The following is a 13,563-nucleotide window of genomic DNA, read 5'->3' as shown; positions in this document are numbered from 1 at the left end:
CGGCTTACTTTGGTGAGATAGGTCCTACTGAAAACAACTTACTTTGGTAAGATACTGAAATCGACTTACTTTGTTGAGATACTGAAAACGGCTTACTTTGGTCAGATACTGAAAACGGCTTACTTTGGTGAGATAGGTCCTACTGAAATCGACTTACTTTGGTAAGATACTGAAATCGACTTACTTTGTTGAGATACTGAAAACGTCTTACTTTGGTGAGATACTGAAAACGGCTTACTTTGTTGAGATACTGAAATCGACTTACTTTGTTGAGATACTAAAAACGGTTTACTTTGGTGAGATACTGAAAACGGCTTACTTTTTTGAGATACTGAAAACGGCTTACTTTGGTGAGATACTAAAAACGGTTTACTTTGGTGAGATACTAAAAACGGTTTACTTTGGTGAGATACTGAAAACGGATTACTTTGGTCAGATACTGAAAACGGCTTACTTTGGTGAGATACTGAAAACGGCTTACTTTTTTGAGATACTGAAAACGGCTTACTTTGGTGAGATACTAAAAACGGTTTACTTTGGTGAGATACTGAAAACGGCTTACTTTGGTGAGATACTGAAAACGGCTTACTTTGTTGAGATACTGAAATCGACTTACTTTGTTGAGATACTAAAAACGGTTTACTTTGGTGAGATACTAAAAACGGCTTACTTTGGTCAGATACTGAAAACGGCTTACTTTGGTGAAATGCTGAAAACGGCTTACTTTGGTGAGATACTGAAAACGGCTTACTTTGGTCAGATACTGCAAACAACTTACTTAGGTAAGATACTGAAAACGGCTTACTTTGGTCAGATACTGAAAACAACTTACTTTGGTGAGATACTGAAAACGGCTTACTTTGGTCAGATACTGAAAACGGCTTACTTTGGTCAGATACTGAAAACGGCTTACTTTGGTCAGATACTGAAAACAGTTTACTTTGGTGAGATACTGAAAACGGATTACTTTGGTCAGATACTGAAAACGGTTTACTTTGGTCAGATACTGAAAACGATTTACTTTGGTGAGATACTGCAAACAACTTACTTTGGTGAGATACTGAAAACGGATTACTTTGGTCAGATACTGAAAACGGTTTACTTTGGTGAAATGCTGAAAACGGCTTACTTTGGTGAGATACTGAAAACAACTTACTTTGGTGAGATACTGAAAACGGATTACTTTGGTCAGATACTGAAAACAGCTTACTTTGGTGAAATGCTGAAAACGGCTTACTTTGGTGAGATACTGAAAACGGCTTACTTTGGTGAGATACTGAAAACGGCTTACTTTGGTGAGATACTGCAAACAACTTACTTTGGTCAGATACTGAAAACGGCTTAGTTTGGTGAGATAGGTCCTACTGAAAACAACTTACTTTGGTAAGATACTGAAATCGACTTACTTTGTTGAGATACTGAAAACGGCTTACTTTGGTCAGATACTGAAAACGGCTTACTTTGGTGAGATAGGTCCTACTGAAATCGACTTACTTTGGTAAGATACTGAAATCGACTTACTTTGTTGAGATACTGAAAACGTCTTACTTTGGTGAGATACTGAAAACGGCTTACTTTGTTGAGATACTGAAATCGACTTACTTTGTTGAGATACTAAAAACGGTTTACTTTGGTCAGATACTGAAAACAACTTACTTTGGTAAGATACTGAAATCGACTTACTTTGGTAAGATACTGAAATCGACTTACTTTGGTGAGATACTGAAAACGGCTTACTTTTTTGAGATACTGAAAACGGCTTACTTTGGTGAGATACTAAAAACGGTTTACTTTGGTGAGATACTAAAAACGGTTTACTTTGGTGAGATACTGAAAACGGCTTACTTTGGTGAGATACTGAAAACGGCTTACTTTGGTGAGATACTGAAAACGGCTTACTTTTTTGAGATACTGAAAACGGCTTACTTTGGTGAGATACTAAAAACGGTTTACTTTGGTGAGATACTGAAAACGGCTTACTTTGGTGAGATACTGAAAACGGCTTACTTTGTTGAGATACTGAAATCGACTTACTTTGTTGAGATACTAAAAACGGTTTACTTTGGTCAGATACTGAAAACAACTTACTTTGGTAAGATACTGAAATCGACTTACTTTAGTAAGATACTGAAATCGACTTACTTTGGTGAGATACTGAAAACGGCTTACTTTGGTGAAATGCTGAAAACGGCTTACTTTGGTCAGATACTGAAATCGACTTACTTTGGTAAGATACTGAAATCGACTTACTTTGGTAAGATACTGAAATCGACTTACTTTGGTAAGATACTGAAATCGACTTACTTTGGAAAGATACTGAAATCGACTTACTTTGGAAAGATACTGAAATCGACTTACTTTGGAAAGATACTGAAATCGACTTACTTTGGAAAGATACTGAAATCGACTTACTTTGGTCAGATACTGAAATCGACTTACTTTGGTCAGATACTGCAATCGACTTACTTTGGTCAGATACTGCAATCGACTTACTTTGGTCAGATACTGCAATCGACTTACTTTGGTCAGATACTGAAATCGACTTACTTTGGTCAGATACTGCAATCGACTTACTTTGGTCAGATACTGAAATCGACTTACTTTGGTGAGATACTGCAATCGACTTACTTTGGTCAGATACTGAAATCGACTTACTTTGGTGAGATACTGAAATCGACTTACTTTGGAAAGATACTGAAATTGATGACGGCTTCACATAGGCTGATATTATTGTTCTCTGCACATCTTAGTTTCCTCGAGATAAAAAAAAAGTATTTTTCTTAATTCTTCAAAGTCTCGGTCAGTATAGCAAAACTACCTTAACAATTTTAGCAAAACTGCCTTAAGTCCTGTAATGGCTCTCCCTATTTATTTGTACCCCTTGCCTTGAAATTCTTAGGCATAGAAAACTGTGATTAAAGATTATTAAACAACTCACGAGGGAGTGTTTTCAGAAACTGATCTTCATAAACAACGTTACTGCACTGACCTATCCATTAATGTTAGCAATGAAAGAACAATGAAAGAAGACTCTTGGCCTATCTAATCTAAAGCATTAAAACCCCCGAACAACACAGAGTCATATTATTTTGAATGCGCGTGTTTCTCAAATGTCCGCTGACCTGTTGACCCCAGCATCTGTCGTCCGATAACAACGCGTTATTAAAACTTGTGTAGCGATCGATCTATAGATCCAGCCATGACGTCGCAACTCAATTTCAGTCATGTGACATTATTACCAAGCGAACGTTATGGGAAGTGCATGTTAGGGGCGAAACCATCAGAGGGAGAGACTGAAGATACGCCCATTATTTTTGATGAAACAAATAACGGTAATGTATGGACTCTTTTTTATACAGTCTATTTAAATCATTATTTGAAACATGTTATTTCTCAATTTGTTCAAACCTTTTTTTTCTTAAAACGACTCCAGATTTAAAATCTTGACTTGTGAGACTGTCTCTTTTTGTATAAAGAATGTTACAGATTCCAATCTCTATTACACGTTTGATACAATGTCGGGTATCTTTATTTCACACCCGTGCTAATAAGACACACCAAACTTTATTGCCATTTGTAGAGGTGAGTTAAAGTCTTTAATATAGAGGAAAAGGGAAGGGTAGTTTTTATCTTCCTCGGAGACGAAATCAATAGTGAGCGATAGGTGGAGGGGAAAAAAAGAATTGATCAGTCGTGACGCGATATTGTGATATTCGGATATCTCGATTTGGAAGTAGTTTGTGTGTTTCTTTATTGATACAGTTGACTTGTAAGTACGTTTAATCTCAATTTTTAACTGAAACTATATCGAGCGCTCTGGAACAAGTGAAGGAAAGAGTGAGCATGAGAAACACGAAGAAAGAGAGAGAGAGTGAACTATCGGTAAGCGTTATTTCCACTCCCTAGAAGAGTCTAGAATTAGAAAACTCTAAATTCTGTCAGATTGTTGCCAATAATTTAAAAGCAAACACTTCAATTATTGTGACCGATATCATACAGACTAGAACGTGATTGAGTGAGTTCAATGTGTCCAATAAAACAAAAGTAGTGTACAAATGTAGCCCATTAGAGAGTCTCAAATCATACTAAACTAAACCATAGATTATATGTTTAAAATACTAATGTATTAGGCTACTGTAAAGGGTAAAGATAATATTTGAGGTTGTTAAAAATAGGGTAAAGTAACATTTCCCCTTTCAGACCTTTCGATCTATAGGGCAGATGGTGTAAAGGTCATCTGTCTCTGTGGCCCACGATTAACGAGGGTGTCATGAGGCCAGCACAACGACCAGCCCCCAACTAATGTCAGGTATCCATTAGAGCTCGATGGACTCAGATGCGCTATTAGGATATCGAAATTAAAAATCTCATTCTTCACCAGGATTGGAACTCGGGATCTCCGGTTCGGAAGCCAAGCGCTTTACCATTCTGCCACAGCGCCTCCGTTAAAAATAGTGTCATACGTTATTAAGTCTACTCTGTGATTCCAGAATTGAGATTGAACGTGATATTGTGTGTTAACAGTCTACTCTGTGATTCTAGAATTGAGATTGAACGTGACATTGTGTGTTAACTGTCTACTCTGTGATTCTAGAATTGAGATTGAACGTGACTGTGTGTTAACAGTCTACTCTGGGATTCTAGAATTGAGATTTAACGTGACATTGTGTGTTTACAGTCTACTGTGTGATTCTAGAATTGATATTGAACGTTACATTGTGTCTTTAAAGTCTACACTGTGATTCCAGAATTGAGATTGAACGTGACATTGTGTGTTAACAGTCTACTCTGTGATTCTAGAATTGAGATTGAACGTTACATTGTGTGTTTACAGTCTACTGTGTGATTCTAGAATTGAGATTGAACGTTACATTGTGTGTTTACAGTCTACTCTGTAATTCTAGAATTAAGATTGAAAGTGACATTATGTGTTTACAGTCTACTGTGTGATTCTAGAATTGAGATTGAACGTTACATTGTGTGTTTACAGTCTACTCTGTAATTCTAGAATTGAGATTGAAAGTGACATTGTGTGTTTACAGTCTACTCTGTGATTCTAGAATTGAGATTGAACGTGATATTGTGTGTTTACAGTCTACTGTGTGATTCTAGAATGAAGATTGAACGTGACATTGTGTGTTTACAGTCTACTCTGTAATTCTAGAATTGAGATTGAACGTGACATTGTGTGTTTACAGTCTACTCTGTAATTCTAGAATTAAGATTGAAAGTGACATTATGTGTTTACAGTCTACTGTGTGATTCTAGAATGAAGATTGAACGTGACATTGTGTGTTTACAGTCTACTGTGTGATTCTAGAATTGAGATTGAATGTGACATTGTGTGTTTACAGTCTACTCTGTGATTCTAGAATTGAGATTGAACGTGATATTGTGTGTTTACAGTCTACTGTGTGATTCTAGAATGAAGATTGAACGTGACATTGTGTGTTTACAGTCTACTCTGTAATTCTAGAATTGAGATTGAACGTGACATTGTGTGTTTACAGTCTACTCTGTAATTCTAGAATTAAGATTGAAAGTGACATTATGTGTTTACAGTCTACTGTGTGATTCTAGAATTGAGATTGAACGTTACATTGTGTGTTTACAGTCTACTCTGTGATTCTAGAATTGAGATTGAAAGTGACATTGTGTGTTTACAGTCTACTCTGTGATTCTAGAATTGAGATTGAACGTGATATTGTGTGTTTACAGTCTACTGTGTGATTCTAGAATGAAGATTGAACGTGACATTGTGTGTTTACAGTCTACTCTGTAATTCTAGAATTGAGATTGAACGTGACATTGTGTGTTTACAGTCTACTCTGTAATTCTAGAATTAAGATTGAAAGTGATATTATGTGTTTACAGTCTACTGTGTGATTCTAGAATTTAGATTGAACGTTACATTGTGTGTTTACAGTCTACTCTGTGATTCTAGAATTGAGATTGAAAGTGACATTGTGTGTTTACAGTCTACTGTGTGATTCTAGAATTGAGATTGAACGTTACATTGTGTGTTTACAGTCTACTCTGTGATTCTAGAATTGAGATTGAAAGTGACATTGTGTGTTTACAGTCTACTGTGTGATTCTAGAATTGAGATTGAACGTGATATTGTGTGTTTACAGTCTACTGTGTGATTCTAGAATGAAGATTGAACGTGACATTGTGTGTTTACAGTCTACTGTGTGATTCTAGAATTGAGATTGAATGTGACAATGTGTGTTTACAGTCTACAATGTGATTTTAGAATTGAGACTGAACGTGACATTGTGTGTTTATGGTGTGGGTTGAATCTTTGTGTGCTTTCTGCTCGAGGAATACAACATGTTTAATTCATAAAGAGGACTTCTGTTATTTCCTTCACCTAAATAAATCTCTTTGCCAACTGAAGGGACATTGAGTCATCACATGGTGGACATTGAGTCATCACACGGTGGACATTGAGTCATCACACGGTGGACATTAAGTCATCACATGGTGGACATTGAGTCATCACATGGTGGACATTGAGTCATCACACGTGACAACATTCACACGAATTAAAGTATCATGCTACCGCCTAACAAATGCAAACATACTCTTTATAAAAGAAACGAGACTGGACGGACGTGAAGACTGATGGACAAGGGAAACTATAGGAATATATAAAAGTGTATGAAAAGTTACAAGCTTTTAAAATTTGGTTATGCTAATTACATGTTCCCAACGCACGTCAAACGCGAAACAATACACAGTATTTCCTTCGAAAGTGATTATTTAAAGATTGTAACTTCCAATGTAACTTGGTTAGTTCGCAAACATTTCTTTTAAAGTTAAAACCAGATGGAATCTAGATTTTGAGATTCATTTATACATTTCTTAATTGAGTGAAACTTTGACTAGTCTTTTAAGTTCTACTTGCAACTAAAAGCTCATCGAAGTAATCCTGCTTCTGTTAGTTCGTTAAACGCTGGGCGTACCAATATCAACCTTGACCTTCCAAGTTCCAATCCTCAGTTTCTCTCGTGGCGTCTAATTTAGTGTTGTTGCTAGTATGTCGTCTGTCTTCCCCAAATCGTGTATCATTCAGTGCCTTTATCTTCTAAATAAACATATTAATGGTTGAAATTGATTCCTATGTTCTTTTTGAACAAAAGTCAAAATGGTGGTATGCTTGATCACAAAGGGAAATTCTAAATAGTATCTGTTCTGTGGAATTCTAGGTTTTTAAAAGCAGATCTAGTTCATGTCAGTGTGACGATGGCATTGGGTGGTTAATCTGTCCTTGTAATTCAGCAACTATGTCTGATGACTCAATGACCACCGTGTGACGACTCTATGTACATTGTGTGATGACTCAATGACCACCGTGTGATGACTCTATGTACATTGTGTGATGACTCAATGACCACCGTGAGATGACTCAATGTCCACCGTGTGATGACTCAATGTCCACCGTGTGATGACTCAATGTCCACCGTGTGATGACTCAATGTCCACCGTGTGATGACTCAATGTCCACCATGTGATGACTCAATGTCCACCATGTGATGACTCAATGTCCACTGTGTGATGATTCAATGTCCACCATTTGATGACTCAATGTCCACCATGTGATGCCTCGATGTCCACCGTGTGATGACTCAATGTCTACCGTTTGATGACTCAATGTCCACTGTGTGATGACTCAATGTCCACCATGTGATGACTCAATGTCCACCGTGTGATGACTCAATGTCCGCCGTGTGATGACTCAATGTCAACCATGTGATGACTCAATGTCAACCATGTGAAGACTCAATGTCCACCGCGTGATGATTCAATATTCACCTTGTGATGACTCAATGTCCACCATGTGATGACTCAATGTCAACCATGTGATGACTCAATGTCCACCACGTGAAGACTCAATGTCCAACGTGTGATGACTCAGTATTCACCTTGTGATGACTCAATGTCCAACGTGTGATGACTCAGTATTCACCTTGTGATGACTCAATGTCCACCATGTGATGACTCAATGTCCAACATGTGATGACTCAATGTTCAAAGTGTGATGAGTCAATGTCCAACATGTGATGACAAAATGTCCACCGTGTCATGACTCAATGTCCACCATGTGATGACTCAATGTCCACCGTGTGATGACTTAATGTCCACCGTGTGATGACTCAACTCAATGTCCACATGTGATGATTCATTGTCCACCATGTGATGACTCAATGTCCACCGTGTGATGACTCAATGTCCACCGTGTGATGAGGTTTCCTTTAAAAAAAAATCGCGAGCACTAAGCTTTGATTTATTGATCATTTGGCATAGAATCTATGAAATTTATTTTTTTTAAACTGCTTCAATATAGCGCATTTTTTATGCTTAGGCCTATAGCCTGCCCTGTGGGCTAGGGTTCTGTTTCTTTTGTGGTAACAGTAAGACTAAGAGCAGGGGGGGATCTGGGAGAAAGTTTACGTGCTGCCTTTAGGCGCTCAGCAAACATAACTTGGGATTGGAACTCAAGCCCCCTATTTAGGTGGTCAAGCCGTAGCCGAGCGTTGTTCTCCTCCCAGCCACGCATCCCATATAAGACGAATTACATTTACATTGTACAAACAGTTAAAGTGCTAGTAACGCTTTCTGGGAACATTGCGGAGAATGTATGTGCCACAGTGCCGAAGTATCATTAGATCATTGAATGGGTTGCTTGAATCAGCAATAAAATCCAACGACTTAGCAGAATCTATGTCACTGACTAACATGCATGACTGGATTGACTGTCTTGATTCCTTTTTTTTTCACCGCGCAAGAAGTAATTATCTTTTTTTTTTTGAGATAATGTCTGTAATCTAGAAGATATAACAGGTGGAGAGATTGGCGAATGTAATGATAACGAATGCTTAACGATACAAGCAAGAAGCTAAGCAGGACGATTAAACGCAGCTGTTTTAGCGCGATGGTCGTTTTGGTACAGCCTTTTTGGCGCGGAACGTTTAGGTTCCAAAATATTCATGTATATATATAATTAAAAAAAGATTAGTTTATTTTCTTGTATAGATTCATTTTAGAAATTAAAAAGAATGATACATATCTACGTTTTGTATGTATGTTTTTGTTGAAACGTATTTTTGTGTAAAGAACAAGTTATTTTTTGTCGTTTAGATTTGAGATAGAAGTTTGTTGTGTATCTACTGTTACATCCATCACTTTAAAATGGGGGTGTGGTTCCGGTCTCGTACAATACGACCAGGCAGCCATCCATAGTTGGCAATGTTCGTTAATGAAATAGTCAAAATTATTAAACCCTTTTTTTTTGGGGGGTGGGGGGAGGGTGATAATTATGCTATATATATATCGACCATAAACAATGCCAAGGCTTTCATCTCGCTGGTTGAGATGAACCATAGTCGCTCTACGACTGAAGGAGGCCAATACACAGTTTGGTGATAAACAATGCTTACTATAAAAAAGAACCTCGTTAGAACCCCTCGCGCCAAAAAGGCTGCGCCAAAACGACGAAGGCGCCAAAAACGGCTGCGCCAAAACATCGCCTACCCAAGCAAGGAGAGAGAGAGAGAGAGAGAGAAAAGAGATTAAATTAAATAGAGATTATTAATAAACTAGATTGTCATAGAGACAGAAGAGGGTTTGACAACTATCCAGTGTAATCGTGTTGGAAGCGTGGTCGAGAGGCTAAGTACGCTTGAACTTGGCTTGGCTTGGCTACCTATGAAGGGGACTCGAGGTTCGACACCCGACTCGGGCAGAGTTGTGTTTACTGAGCGCCTAAAGGCAGCACGAAAAATCTTCTCCCACATACCCCTCCCTCCACTGGTCTGGTACATATCTATGTTTTGAGATTGCTTTAAGCATTAGCACTATATAAAAGCTATTATTTATATTTTTATTTTTGTTAAAGGGAGATTGTAAGACACAAGAGAAGATTGACAGATAGTCAGATTGACAGATAGTCAGAGAGTAACACTCAGAAAGACACAAAGATAAAGGCACATTCCTCATCCCATATGCTAGGACAAATGTGTACAAAAGCTCTTTCTTCCCTTTACTAAAATCACTAAATTTAGGATAGAAGACTTAAAAGTAAAGTAGCAATTATACATAAAACACTGAATTATAATCTTCAAATACAAATACAAAACCTAATAAAATACTCAGACACAAAGATAAAGGCACATTCCTCGTCCCATATGCTAGGACAAATTTATACAGATGCTCCTTCTTCCCTAGCGCTATTAGAGCATGGAATGGGTTGCCTGAGCCATCCAGGAAGACCAGTGACTTGTCAGAATTTAGGTCATTGGTTAATATACATGACTAAATGCATGACGCGTAGGACGTAATCATCTTCTTTTTTTTTGAAGTATCGTCTGTATTATATAAGATAAGAGAAAAAAAAAGTAAGAGATGAGACAAAAACAAGGAAAAGTCTTGAAACTATTTCAAACATTTAATATACATTTCATTCTTCCAGCGCTGTTTACTATTGTTGATAATGTTTGATGCCTACGTAATAAGCCTAGGCCTACTATTATTGATGGGTGCATTTCAAGATTACACAAACTGGCGTGGGCTGGGTAATGGCGAAATTCGCACACACCTAAACAAATGTCAAACTTGCAAGATGTGCTTAGAGTTTGAGTTAATAATAAGTTTTACCTGCAATTATTTTTAACAGTTTCTAGTTCTCTGACAATTTTGGTTTGATTAACTCTTTCTCTCCGTACTTAATTTTCTCGTTTTGATAGTATTATTCATTTTGCCCATTCGTATTTCACTATCCTGTTTTGATTAAACTTCAATAACTTTTTGATTTTTATCAGAAAATGTTTATATTTGGAATGCATGCTCTTTTTACACAACACAAATTAAACGTTTATAAATCCAAAAACCAATTCAGTTTAATGTGGGTCCAATCAACTTTTGGTATCGTCAATTAGGAGAGAAAGAGTTAAATCTCTCACTAAATATTCCATACCAGAGTTTATTATTTTAGCAGATATTTGAAAATCATCTTAAAATCACATCACGTGTGATAGATAATACAGTCTTCGATTCCAAATAAAGGTATCGACTAGAACTTCGACTATTCAACCCTTACGCACCCTCCCCCCAGGGGCGGACTGGGTGTCAAAATCGGCCCGGGCATTTCTATACCATCGGCCCATAAATTGTACGGACATCCAATTATAGATCTACATGTCCTCAAAGTCATTATGTTAAGTTTGGTAATGTAACTATAACTGCACACATGCATACAGTGAACTCTGCAAAAGGAATAAAGGCCTTATGTTGCTTTTTAATAGCAAAGTGTGTAGGCCTTAAATGGATGAATCTCACTAGTAGCACTGTCTACGGATGTAAGCGTTTACATTATTTCGGAAAATGTGTTTGATCAAATTAGAAGGCCCTATTACACCATAGAGTATGTAAAAAGATTTTTTTAATACGTCGCTCAGAGGGCCCCCTTTGTAAGACAATACTAGAAAACCTTTATACAGTTTGTATTTGCCATCGTGGCATTCATGCGGCCCTTATCTTATAAAACACAGACGAAGATTACTGTGGCCCATTTGGGTACGGCCCACCGGGCATTTGCCCGAATGCCCATATAGCCAGTCCGCCCCTGCCTCCCCGCCCCCCTTTTTTTGTCCGACCGTTATAAAAAGAGCAGGTGGATAATGGATGATAAGCCATTCTTTGATCCTCTCTGTCACCGGAAGCTTCGGTTGCGTGATGCAGCCCTTCACAAAACGCGAGTTTCTATTTTTTGACCCTCACTTCTGAACATATCACTTGCTAGATATAGACTCTACTCAAAATAGATATTGACGTAATGGCGAGATTGAAGAGCGGACAGATTCAGTCCACGAAAATAAACTCTCTCTCTCTCTCTCTGTCTCTCTCTCACGTCTGTTCCACTCAACTAAATCAAGGAGTTTACGCAAAACAATATCTGCGTCTATTTTCAGGTTACCGCAACTATTTTGATATATTGACTAATATGCCCTATCTTCTGAGCCAGACGTGCTATTACCATGCGTTGAGATGCTATCAGTTTTAAATGTAACTAGTAAGTCTAACACATCATTGCGACAAGCTCTTTGACAGAAAGGGTGACAATTTGGTCCTGAATAGAATATCGGTTCTAGTTTAAAAGAGCAGTATTCGTAGATAACTTTCTCTCTCCCTCTTTCTCTCTCTCTCTCTCTCTCTCTCTGCCTGTCTGTCTCTCTCTCCACATCTACGTCAATGTATAGTTCAGAGGCGTAGCAATGGTGGGGGAGGAGGGGGAAGAATTTAAAAATCCCTCTGGGCCCCCACATTAGGGGGCCCATAAATGAGTGTTTTTTTTTACATTAAATATTAAATATTACGCAAAACGCACGGTCCTCCAAAAAGATCTAGCACCCCCCCGGGCCCCCAAATGATGGCGAATTCCTAGCTACGCCACTGGTATAGTTAAAAAATTATTAAGCATTAACACTAAAGTGTTACATATACATGGCTGCTTGATTGGGAAAAATGCGCGCTGGACTGTCGTTCGGTAGTCTTTATGGTCCCGGGTTCATAGTCCGCTGCCCCCCCCCCCCCCCAAACATGTTCAAGGCGGTGCACATGCAATTTTTTTGCACCATCCATTCAATTACAATCTTAAGTAGCAACTGAACCAGTAATGCTTCCACTGAAGTACATTTGTAAGGATGTTCATGTAGACTTACCTAGCCTTATACAGGCTGATCAGATTGATGCCCGGCCATGTATGTGCGCTTCTCTAGTTTCTTAGTAACCTAATTTTAGCCTTTTTTTTAAAGACCTTCAAATAAATGATCTTCTTCTAAGTAGAAATTTACCCAGTAGTGCTTCCACTGAGGTACAGTTCTAAGAATAATCTATTATTGTAATAAACTAGACTAGGCTAATCACGAGTTGATATCCGACCACGTAAGCTTTACTATAGGCTTGCAATTCTTTGCGCTATAAGTGTGAATTATTTGTATGGCAAGTTAGTCATGACGATTTGTTTTCATTTGCACATAAATGAGAGTTATTTTTATATTTAGTTAGGCAGCGGTTCTCAACCTTTTAAGCTCGACGACCCCTTTTTGCTATCCCCCCCCCTCTGCCGCGACCCCCCCCCCCCATTAACATACACAGCAATAGAAGAATACACTAAATACAATCCATATTTTCGATGGTCTTAGGCGACCCCTGACAAATCGTCAGTCGACCCCTCCAGGGGTCGTGACCCACAGGTTGAGAACCCCTGAGTTAAGGCCTAGAATAGGATAAATGTTGTTTTGTTTTGTTTGTTGTCCTGGAGGAGGAAATCTTTGCCGGCTGTCTTTCGATGTGATAAATTTGAAAGGTTCTTTGAAGAAGAATAAAAATGAGGAGCGCAGTCATCTTGGTAAATGTATTTGCGTCTTGCGGAGTTACGGTCGATGTTAGCGCTCGATAAAAAAACACGCCCACCAGTTTACGATGGCAGAGGATATAAAAAGTTCTTCACATGCCATCGCCCGAGTCAAAACGTTGATTTGGATCAACGGAGCTCCAAGC

General features: G+C 38.2%; 1 protein-coding gene across 1 annotated transcript in view; it reads left to right on the top strand.

The window, feature by feature from the left end:
* Positions 1-3,240: 3,240 nt before the first annotated feature.
* Positions 3,241-13,563, top strand: part of LOC106058847 (potassium voltage-gated channel subfamily KQT member 1-like) — a 127,608-nt gene continuing 117,285 nt past the window's right edge. Inside the window, exon 1 of the mRNA XM_056032569.1 lies at positions 3,241-3,332. The gene's annotated coding sequence lies outside the window, so the exon portion shown is untranslated. The remainder of the gene's footprint in view (positions 3,333-13,563) is intronic.

Source organism: Biomphalaria glabrata, chromosome 6, assembly GCF_947242115.1.
Source record: "Biomphalaria glabrata chromosome 6, xgBioGlab47.1, whole genome shotgun sequence".
NCBI classification, from domain to species: domain Eukaryota; kingdom Metazoa; phylum Mollusca; class Gastropoda; family Planorbidae; genus Biomphalaria; species Biomphalaria glabrata.
This window is presented reverse-complemented; position numbering and strand designations above follow the sequence as displayed.